This window comes from Protopterus annectens, chromosome 2.part1 (genome assembly GCF_019279795.1).
Source record: "Protopterus annectens isolate FY-2018-M chromosome 2.part1, PAN1.0, whole genome shotgun sequence".
In the NCBI taxonomy this organism is placed as follows: Eukaryota; Metazoa; Chordata; order Ceratodontiformes; family Protopteridae; genus Protopterus; species Protopterus annectens.
The window spans coordinates 777,705,734-777,716,206 of NC_056729.1; the positions used below are offsets into that span (position 1 = coordinate 777,705,734).

The 10,473-nt window shown below is 40.0% G+C and overlaps 1 protein-coding gene across 1 annotated transcript in view; it reads left to right on the top strand.

Moving 5' to 3' along the window:
- The window catches only part of CEP135 (centrosomal protein 135), a 2,183,066-nt gene that overhangs the window by 1,018,090 nt on the left and 1,154,503 nt on the right, over nt 1–10,473 (top strand). The window lies entirely within an intron of this gene.

Genomic DNA, 10,473 nt, shown 5'->3' on the forward strand with positions numbered 1-10,473 from the left:
TGGATTTGCATAGACAGCTCTGGTATTATATGGATCCATTTGCAAGTCTGAGCAACTTTGTTTCTTTTCATCTCAGATCTCTAGTTTTGGCTGTTTCCAAGCAAACCGTTTCTTTATGGATCTCTAAAGCCATTTCTTTTTGTTACTCCTCTCATTGGAAAAGCCTTTCTGCTTCTGTTAAGGCCCATTCTACCAGGGCTGTGACTTTCCCAGGTGCTTTTTTCAAATGTTTAGATACCAATTCCATCCTTGAGGCTGCTACTTGGACCTCTGTCCATACCTTTGCTAAGCATTACAAGTTAGATGTTGTTTCCAGGACTAGAGCTGGCTTTGCCAGAGCTTCCCTGCATGGCTTTCTTGAGGGCTCTTCTGGGGCTTCCACCTTCCACTTTTCCTCTTGAGCTTTTGTACTCTCCCTTTAGTGAAGAATACTGCAACAGTGATATGGATGGACATAATACAGTTGTGTAAAATTTTATATCAGTAGATGTCCGTCTCTTCACTGTTGCAGTATTCACTCCCTCCCCTCCCTCCCCTTTTCATCCTGGGGCATTTCACTTCTCTTCTGATTAATATACATCTGTATGTCACCTTTATGCCCTACTCCATGAGTGTGTGACATACAATGTTTTTAGTATACTGATTGAATGTTGGGCTACCCTTGGCAGGGGATCCCTTTAGTGAAGAATACTGCAGCAGTGAAGAGAAGGACATGTACTCTTATGGTAAGATTTTACACAACTGTATTTTCTGCTCATATCTTGATGTTGGATCCCACCAGGTCTGTGCCAGACACCAGTCTCCTCTTACTTGGTTCCAGCCTGTGTGTTGACCTTTCACATCATGGAGAGGATTCTTCCTCTCTCTGAGACTGGTGCTTTTGTGGCTAGGTTGGATCTGTTCCAATCCCTTCCTCCATCTGTCTCTTCAGTTACTTATCAGCTAGCTCAAAGACAGCTTGCGCCATTTTGTCTTGAGAAACCCCTCAATAAAGGGCCAGCTGCATCTTCTGTATATCCTCCTGGTCCCCCCTCCAAACACCCCTGGTTAGTCCATCCAAGAGCAAATATTGGAGAATGCATTTGAACTTACCAAAGGAGTTTTCACAGAGACTACTGCCCCTTAGTGAACAGGAAAGGTCCCTCTCATACCTCTCAACCTCTTGGCACAAAAAATCCGAACAAAGCCAAAAATAAATGGGAGACAAAGCCCCAAAAATAGGAGCAATTTTTAAATATTACTCTTATGAACTCAGAAAGTTGCTAGAATAAAAGGTCCTCTGTTGTCATGTGTTTTCTGAAGGACATGAAGTCTGAAACTCAAATGCCTGTCATTATTTAGTGAATTCATTCCTCGCTGACTTGCCATAACAATCCAGAAAACCACAAATATGAGAAACTGACCAAAAATATGGGGCAAAAGTCTCGGCAATTGAGAGGTATGGTCTCCCTAAAATCCCCCAAGAAGATACCTAGTGACTAGCTAGACTTGATGAAACAATGTGGGCTTGGGCTACTTGATTTCTACCTAAGGTGTCCTCTGAGTCAAATTTGAATCAGCAGGTATATCTGCCCATTTTCTTCCCTAGTTTTAGTAACAAAGATTATTACTTAATGCAGTCTCTAGATGTATATCAACTGAGGTTCTGTTTGAACAGAACTAAGAGTTTCAGACAATCTAGCCAACTCTGTTTCCTTTTCCAAATCTCTACTGGGCAAACTTGTTTTGAAAGTAACCCTATCCAGATGACTTTCTGACCTCTTTATATATATATATATATATATATATATATATATATATATATATATATATATATATACTTGAAGGGAATTCCTTTATGTAGCAAGTCTATAGCTCATTCCAGTAGAGCAGTCGCTACCTCACTTGCCTTTTCACTCAGTCCTGTATAGATGACATTTGTGTGGCTGCTGCCTGGTCTAGCTTACCCATACTTTCGTAGACCATTACAAATTAGATATACAGTCTAGATCTTCCTTTGGCTGTACCATTCTGCAGAATTTTTTCTTCTGAGACCAACCAGTTTTTTTAATGGCTAGAGACTCTGTCCTACAGGTTGAGATGGATGGAAAAGACATCATCAAATACAAAAGTTATTTATTTCTTTATATTTCTTTACCGGGAAAGTCCGACTGGGCCAGAAGCCCGTTTTCAGCAGAGGCCCAGAGAGAAAAGCTCCACAGAAATATAAGCAAAATACTATAATTAGATAGTACAGTAGTATGCATATAGTAAGATGCAGAATACACACCATCCAGTTAGTCTATACAAAGAAGTATTCAGTACTATTTTCTAGTATATATAAAAGTTCAAAAAAGCAAATCAAATAAGCATGTCAGTAAAGATCACTGCGAGAATAATAATGCTGCGTACATATGTACTTACAATAACAATCAATCCGTGTTGCCATCTTCCATCTTTCTTAACCATCCCTCCTTCCATTCCCCTTCCAAATAGTCACATTTTGACATTATTTCTGGCTGACTGCGCAGACCAACCCTGAAGTTCTTTTTGGGGGCTCATGTAAAACCCCTTGTCCCTTTTGTTTCTTTTCCTCTCTGTTTGGTAGGGTCTAATACTTTTCAATACTAATAAGGGAACACAGAAGAAATTCAGTCTGAGGAGATGCAGTTAAGCCAGGCATTATGGATGGAGGAGGCAAACTTGAGGACTGAAGATTTTGATGTGCCAGCTTCGCATCCATTATACTTGCAGGTTGAGATGGATGTTAGAAGACAACATGGATCTGTCGTTGCAAGTACATAACTTTTATGTATCCAACCTTTAAAGTGTGACTGCATTTTCTACAACTGCCTTAAATTAGTATGGTATGGTAGGTTTGTTGCTTTTCAGAATGTTTAGTAACTGTGATCATGGAGTACAGACTGGTCTGGCTGGTGATACTAACACCATAGAAGCAAGAAGGTATAGTGGTACTGAAAAAGTATATGAATCACAGAATCAGTTGTATGTATAACAGGAGGAAGAAAATCATGGCAAAATTTAGGAGGTGCAGCACCCAGAGGGATAAAAGCACTCTCATCAAACTAAACAAAGTCTACCAAAGCCAAATTTTATGTAAGTTTGGCCTCCCAGGCCAACAAAAACCACAAAGCATTATTTAGCTATGTCCGCAACCTCAAAGGCAATACACAATTTTACTCCTGTATCCCCCTCCACCTTCCCTCAGGAAATATCAAATATAGCTCCCCCTACTATCACTAGGGAACAGGTCCTTAATGCTCTCTCTAAGACCAAGAACATTGCATCAGTGGGTCTGGACAATATCCCAGGATCCCTCCTAAATAGCATGAAACATGACCTGTCAGGGCCTCTGGAATTACTATTTAACTGTAGCCTTCAAACAGGCTTTGTGCCTCATGAATGGAGAATGGCAACAGTCTACAGACTCTGGAAACTACAGAGCCATAAAGTCTTACTAGTCTTACATGTAAAGTCATGGAAAGAATTATCATGGAGATGATCAATAGAGATATAGTAAACCTCCAGACACTGGACCCAACCCAGTTTGATTTCATGAAGGGCACATTATGCCTACTCAACCTGGTGGACTTCTTTGAGAAGGTCACCAAAGCAATGGATGAGGGCAAAATCTTTCACACGGCCTACCTTGACCTGGCCAAGGCATTTGACACAATACCCCACTCGGACATTGTTGAGAAACTCAAGAGGTTAGGTACAAACCCGTATGTCACCTGGTGGATAGCCAGCTGGCTCCCAGACAAGACCCAGGAAGTTAGAATTGGGGAGTCCACCTCTACAAAGAGGCCAGTCACAAGTGGAGTTCCTCAGGGGTCAGTCCTTGGACCGCTCCTTTTTTGGCATTTACTTCTTGGAAGTCAAGGCCAATGTCAGTGGTCTCTGGCTGACTAAATTTGCAGATGATTGCAAATTAGGAGCTGCCATTGAATCTCACACTGACACAAATGTTATCAAAGAGGGGCTGACACAGATAAATAACTGGTGTCAGAACCATGGACTAAAACTAAATGCCAAAAAATGCATAATTGTATCCTTTGGGAAGTCATCCATCCGTGGTAACCATCATATTGACAACACATCCCTTAGAGTTGACCCAGTAGTCAGAGACTTGGGGACACACACACAGTAATCTAGCCTTTGATCATCACATATCTACAGGGGTGAGGAAATAATTCTATGTTGTGCAACTTATAAACAAAGGTATGGCATCTAAGTCTAAGGAAGTCATTGTTCCACTGTATTAGGCATTCATCAGCCCTATCATTGAGTACAATGCACCCCTTGGTATGTACCTAACCAGCCATAGCCAACAACTGGAATGTCCACAGAGGATCCTCACTAAAAGATTACAGGGTGTAAGTAATGTGTCTTATGCAGACCCCACCTCAGGGCCCTATCCCTGTATTCTGTCTCATACAGGCTTTTGAGTGGAGATCTATACCTGGCATACAGGGCATTGTCGGACCCCACTCTGATGGACCTCCTACAAATCCACAAAAAAAAAAAAAAACAGTAGCAGAATTACCCATTCTAAAGACTTAAACCTTGCCTGTGATCTAAATAGGACCTGCTGGAGAAATAGGTATGCATCCCAGAGACTACCCCGCCTATGGAACAGGCTCCCCATCCATGTGAAGCAGAGCTCCTCCCTAACCCAATTCAAATGCAACTTGGACAATTGGATGGGAAACTAGAAATTCCTCCCTGGTTTGGCACCTGTCTCTCTAATGCAAACAGGTAACCTGTAAATGGTTCATCTCCCAGGCCCATCCTTACACTTACCAAGGGTAGCAGAACTTGTCAGAGATTTGGGATGCATGGCTAGGCTTAAAAAGGCCCTTGAGGTCATTAGCCTAGTAAACACCTATGAACAAGTTGTGATGCCCGTGCACTGGTCCAGCAATCAAGGAGCCTCAATCCTCACCAGTAACGGGCGTTCATATAAGAAAAGGATAGGAAATACACACACATTGTACACAGTAAAGTACAATTTCCCTTAAGAGCACACAGAGATCACAGTCAGTCTGGGGCTGGTTTCTCTCCGGGTCCCCAATAAGACTCCCCACTGGCACAGCTATAGGGTCCAGATCTAGTGAGCAAGTTAAAACCTTCAGCACCCTCTCTTTGTAAACAGTGCTTCATGTCCCTGCCCAAGCAGCTGACACACACACACACACACACACACACACACTGAGATAAGTGTTATATACAACCACTCAGACACTCCTGGGGAAGGCTGGCACAGGTTCTCCAGCTGTACCCCTTTTACCCAGACTATATGGGAGTACCACTTGCCACTACCCACTAATATTTGTCAGCTACTAAAACCCTTATGACCTTATGAAAGATTGTCTAATTATACTGTGCAATATTATTATCAAAATAGTAAGTGCAACTGAACAGTCAAGGCTTATTGGAGCGGCTTGGCCAGTATCACTGTATACATGCAATGTGCTCTAGAGCTTAAATTATCTCTACACAAAACAGCCACAGTTGAAAGGTTTAAAAATATTTAATAATAAATAATAAAAACACAAGACAATTCTTCTTACTGCACAGTGCTAGTCAGGAGTTCAGAGATCACAGAGAAATGCTTAAAATAATACAGTAGAAAAGTTCTGATATCAGTACAGAAAAAAAACTAATCTAGTCTTACTTGTTCCTAGCTATATCTAAGAGAAAAGAGAGTTCTAAAATAAACTTACATATAGAACACAGGCATAGTGCTGGTGAGTTGGATGTTCTCAAGACAAATGCTAAATGCCCTCATTCTTTATGTCCTTACATTGATAACACAGTACCACTGATTCATTTCAGATTGCATCATTTCTTTCTGGTTCCCAGGCTAACAGAAACTCAGAGGTTAATAGCCCTTTTGATCTTGCAGCTGGTCAGGAAGCCAGAGCAATAAAAGAAATTATACATGTAAATTCTAGCCATTAACTCTGGCCTCAAAACAATAGGCAGAATGCCTCCCTCTAGACATCTTGGCTCCGAATGTTAGATCACAGAATTTCACAATGCTTGATTTATCAGCTTTCTTACAGCAGAGTGCACTGTTACATTTTTTTCAGTTCAACATCCAATACAGTCTTTTCACATTTAAGAGAACAAGCCTGTGGCTTATATTAATATTTATAAATGACAGAATTATCTAGTAACATTGTTCTAAGTGTCAAACTGTTTAAGAAATATTTACTATTTTTTAAGAATACAGACCAAACTTATTACAGTTTCTAAGATACCTTAATTGCTCCATGCAATTATGAAAGCAAACACTATTGTTAAGTGTTGTAGACCTCCTGCCCAGTGCCTAAAACTGTAGGATTGAAAAATAAATTTATCTGTTTTATTTAGTGACATTTCTTCTTATATGACTTACTTTTCAAACACTATAACCTGTATCAGTAATTTTAATGACTAACCTAGCGTAGTCAGTATATTTATTGTACTTAAAGTTTAAAAAGACCCTATAAGTACCTGTCCAGTCACTTATTTTTTTCTAACTGACCCCCCCCCCCCGCCACCATCTGCCGACCATAAAGCCTTACCCTGTCGTACTCAAACTCGTCTGTTTTGTAGCTGTGTGAAGTTCCTGTATCTGATAGGGCAAGAGCCATCCAGAGGGGTCATCATTCAGGTGGACAGCAGGGAGTGTGTGCTTTTACCAGCATCCTTGCATTGAAAGTATTTATTTACTCTCTAGTTCTCCTGAATCATCTGCTGTATCTTAACTCAATAATTTTTTTTACCCATTTACTCAACTTGCGTTTCGCTTGTCTTCTTTGGTACTCCTCATTTTTTTTTTTGTGTTGCTTCACCTGAACTACAAAGCACCAACACCTTCCTTCCACAAAATCCTTCAGTATGGCAGGAAATAATGGTCCAGAGTTCAGATCCCCTATTTGCACTCCTGCATTGCATCCACAAAATGCAAGCTACGTTCCAGTGCCACCTCAATCATATTTGACAAAAACAAACCACCTCTCAGCTGTCTGCTTTCTCCCTTGCTACCACATCCTCCATAGTACTTTCTTTTTTCATAGCAAATTAAAAATCCATTTAACATTGTTGTTAGCTTTCCAAACTTTGCCTCTCTCTGACTATGACAGATGCCTTACCTGTCAGTACCCTGGGAATCTATTGCAAAGCAAGTCCACTGCACCATCTTGTTTTGCTTCACAGTCTAGCAAGATTACTCTTTCTACACTTTTCACCTTCCAAGTGTAGAAAAACTCCACACAGTCTCATTTTTTGCTTTTGTGCGTTGCCTTTCATTTCTGTGGCATGGTACTTCACTTATTTCAGCTGCCTCAGAATTTATTCTGCTTTGTGTTAAACCTCACACATTTGTAGTGTGACAGGTTTGTCTTTTTCCACTGATCACATGGACACTCTCCCTGCTGTCTGCATTTACTTCATGTAAGTACTGAAGAAACTGGTCAGATTTTCCATATGAGCTTGTGGGGCTTATAAACTGCTTGTTACTTTAATAAAGTTTTGTTGGAATATATATATATATTTTTTACAGCTACTTGCTAGCTGGATGTGGTAATCAGGGCAGTGATGTTCCATCTCAAAAATAGATTTTCCTGAAAACAGCATACAATCTATATGTCACTGTAAACCAAGAGGCAACACATTTACTCATTTATTAAGTTAGGTTTAAATGCATCTATAAACAAAGCAGCCTGAGAAGGTGTCTTAACTTCAAACCACTGTGTATGCCCTCTCATTAACAGGTAATGTTTGATAACATCCTCGCAGATGTTTTGGTAGGAAGGTATATTAATAATGTAGTAGCTTGTGTATGTGGAGTTGTACACAGCCAGAAATAGAAGCAAGTAAATGGGAATGGTACAAGGTTGTGGAGACTTCACCCACTTAAGTGAAAGAAATGGGTAATAGCAGTGACTCCGAATCAGATCCACGTCTGTCAAAAGCTACTGGACTTCATTTGGAAGGGGAACCTAGGATGGTCACAAAGAAGGAGGTGAGACAACCATAGCTTTCCAGTCCCAATTGCAGGACTTGAGAGAGGTAGGAAAGGAAGCTCCAGATTTGCAAAGGCAAGGGGCAGTCTGTATCTTGAAACACTGGGTTATTATACAAAGAATGGACTTAAGGGGGAATAGAGAGAAGTTGTTACCAGATAGTAGCTGCAAGAACCTGCTGTCAGCATACTTAAGGCCACAACCCTTGGTATTTCTTTTTAGGCAGTTTGGGCATAAACCACCTGGGAAAGAGGCTTGTGCATAATTTCAGTTGGCCAGGTACTGAAAAAGACACAAGGCTTCAGCATGACTTGTGAGCTCTGCTAAAGCTTTTAAAAGTTTGGCAACACCAAATATCTGATGTTGCCATTTTCATTTCTTCCTCTGTGATGCTGCCAGCCCAGCTAGCTGGAATTTTGTAAATAATTCTATGTCTTTTGTGAAAATTGCTATGATTTATACAGAACTCTATGTTATATACTGAACTTCAAGACTATAACCACAATGTACCCTACTGGAAAAGAACAGAAATGTATATAAACTATATACCTGTGCAAATGTATTTTTTTATAGTAGAAGCTGGAACATACAGAGTTAACTTGCAAGGCTTCATGAAAATAGGTTGGAATCAGAATGTTTTACGATTGTGTTATCTCTGTTTCAGCTTCGCGCATATGTCTGAAGCTAGTGGTTTATCTAGTGTCTCGAAACAGAAATAATTACTAGGTTTCAAATGTAAAAGTGTTTACTTGTTTTACAAATTCCATTTCTGAGCAAATATCTGAGCGATATGACGTCTCACACAGAGCTGATAAAACACTGTTGGTATCTGTTAGGCTGTGAACTGAAAACAGGTGACAGAGTGATGTCAGCCAAGTTGACCCAGCAGTAATGTTTGATAGTAATTTAAGAACGGTCTCAGAGAAAGACTGGGAATTTTGCATCTTGTCTTGGACCCAGAAACACCCATTCAGCACTTCTGCCTGCAGGTTGCTCTGTAAGTAAGATTTAGGTATAGTATTACTTTTAGAGATGGACAGGAATATAGTAAAGATTAGTTTAGATGTTTTCTGTATTCATTTGAGACTGTCCTGCAATGTTGCTTTAAAATATTTCCTGTGATTCTGAACTCCACAGTTACTATGTTGAGTATTGTCTTATTTTATTATTTATTATTAAATGTATTTAAACCTATCTTTGTGGCTGATATATGTGAGACATATTTAAGCTCTTAGGGTACTTGCATATGTATTTCGTGACACTATGCAGGTCACTCCTAAATAGCCTTAGTCTTGGTCACATTGACCATATGGATAATAGCAACATTATACAGTAGGATTGGTCACCCTTTGTGAGGGCCTTTAAGTAGCTGATAAGTAGGGGTTGGTGACCGTGATAACCATTTATTCTGGGCAGAAGGGGATATAGCTAGTAAACTTGTGCCAGCCTTCCCCAGGTGTGTGTATCAATCAAATGTCAAAGTGTGTGTGTCAGCTACTTGGGCAGGGACAAAAAGCACTGGTTGGACAGAGAGGGTGCTGGAAGTCTTGGCTTGACCCCTCAGCTGAGATCTTGACCCTATAGCTGTGCCAGTGGGGGAGTCTTATTGGGGATCTAGAGGAAGAGGGAGAAACCAGCCCCAAAACTGACTGTGATCTCTGTGCAATCTTAAGGGAAATTGTGCTTCACTGTATGTGTACTTGTCATCCTCCTAATGTATATCTCCCTCACTGGTGCTAGTAGTGAGGATTGAAGTTCCTTGATTATTGGGCCAGTGCAGGGGCATCACATCCTCAACTGATGGTTTTCAGATCCAACCTTAAATCTGGCTTGACTGCTTTCTCTAGATTCATGTATCCAACTCTCAAGCTCCTCCCTTTGACCATAATTCCCCCTAACCCAACATACCCAAGACCTCTTTTGTCACTATATCACTGTAATGAAGATTGCCTTCTCTCGAGCCTTCGAGTGTTGTTTCAGCCTTTAAAGCTTGTATGTTTCTTCAGTTTAGATTGTTTAACTTTCTTTCACCTTCTGCTTATATTTTCTACACAGTTCTTGGGATTCTTCCATTAGGCAATTCTTTTTCTCTACCCATTAGAAGTTTGGGTACTCTTCTTTCCTTAAAACACCAGCACAAACTGAGAACACAGAAAAAAAGCCAAACTGTTCCGGTCCATCCACTAAAGCTTAAATCCTTTATTTAAATCACTTGTCTAACTGCTTTCATTCTATATAGTAGAAAAACTTCATCAGATAAACCAACAATTACAAAAGTCCTGCACATAATAGAGATAACAATTGAAATTTAAAGACATATACCAAAATGTCCTATTTTCATTAAACATATACTAAAGACAACTAAAAATAATATGTCTGCATCAGTCTACTTAAGAAGACTGAAAAAACAAAAGACTGAATCCCAAAATAGTGAAAATTCAAAATGTCCTATTTCATA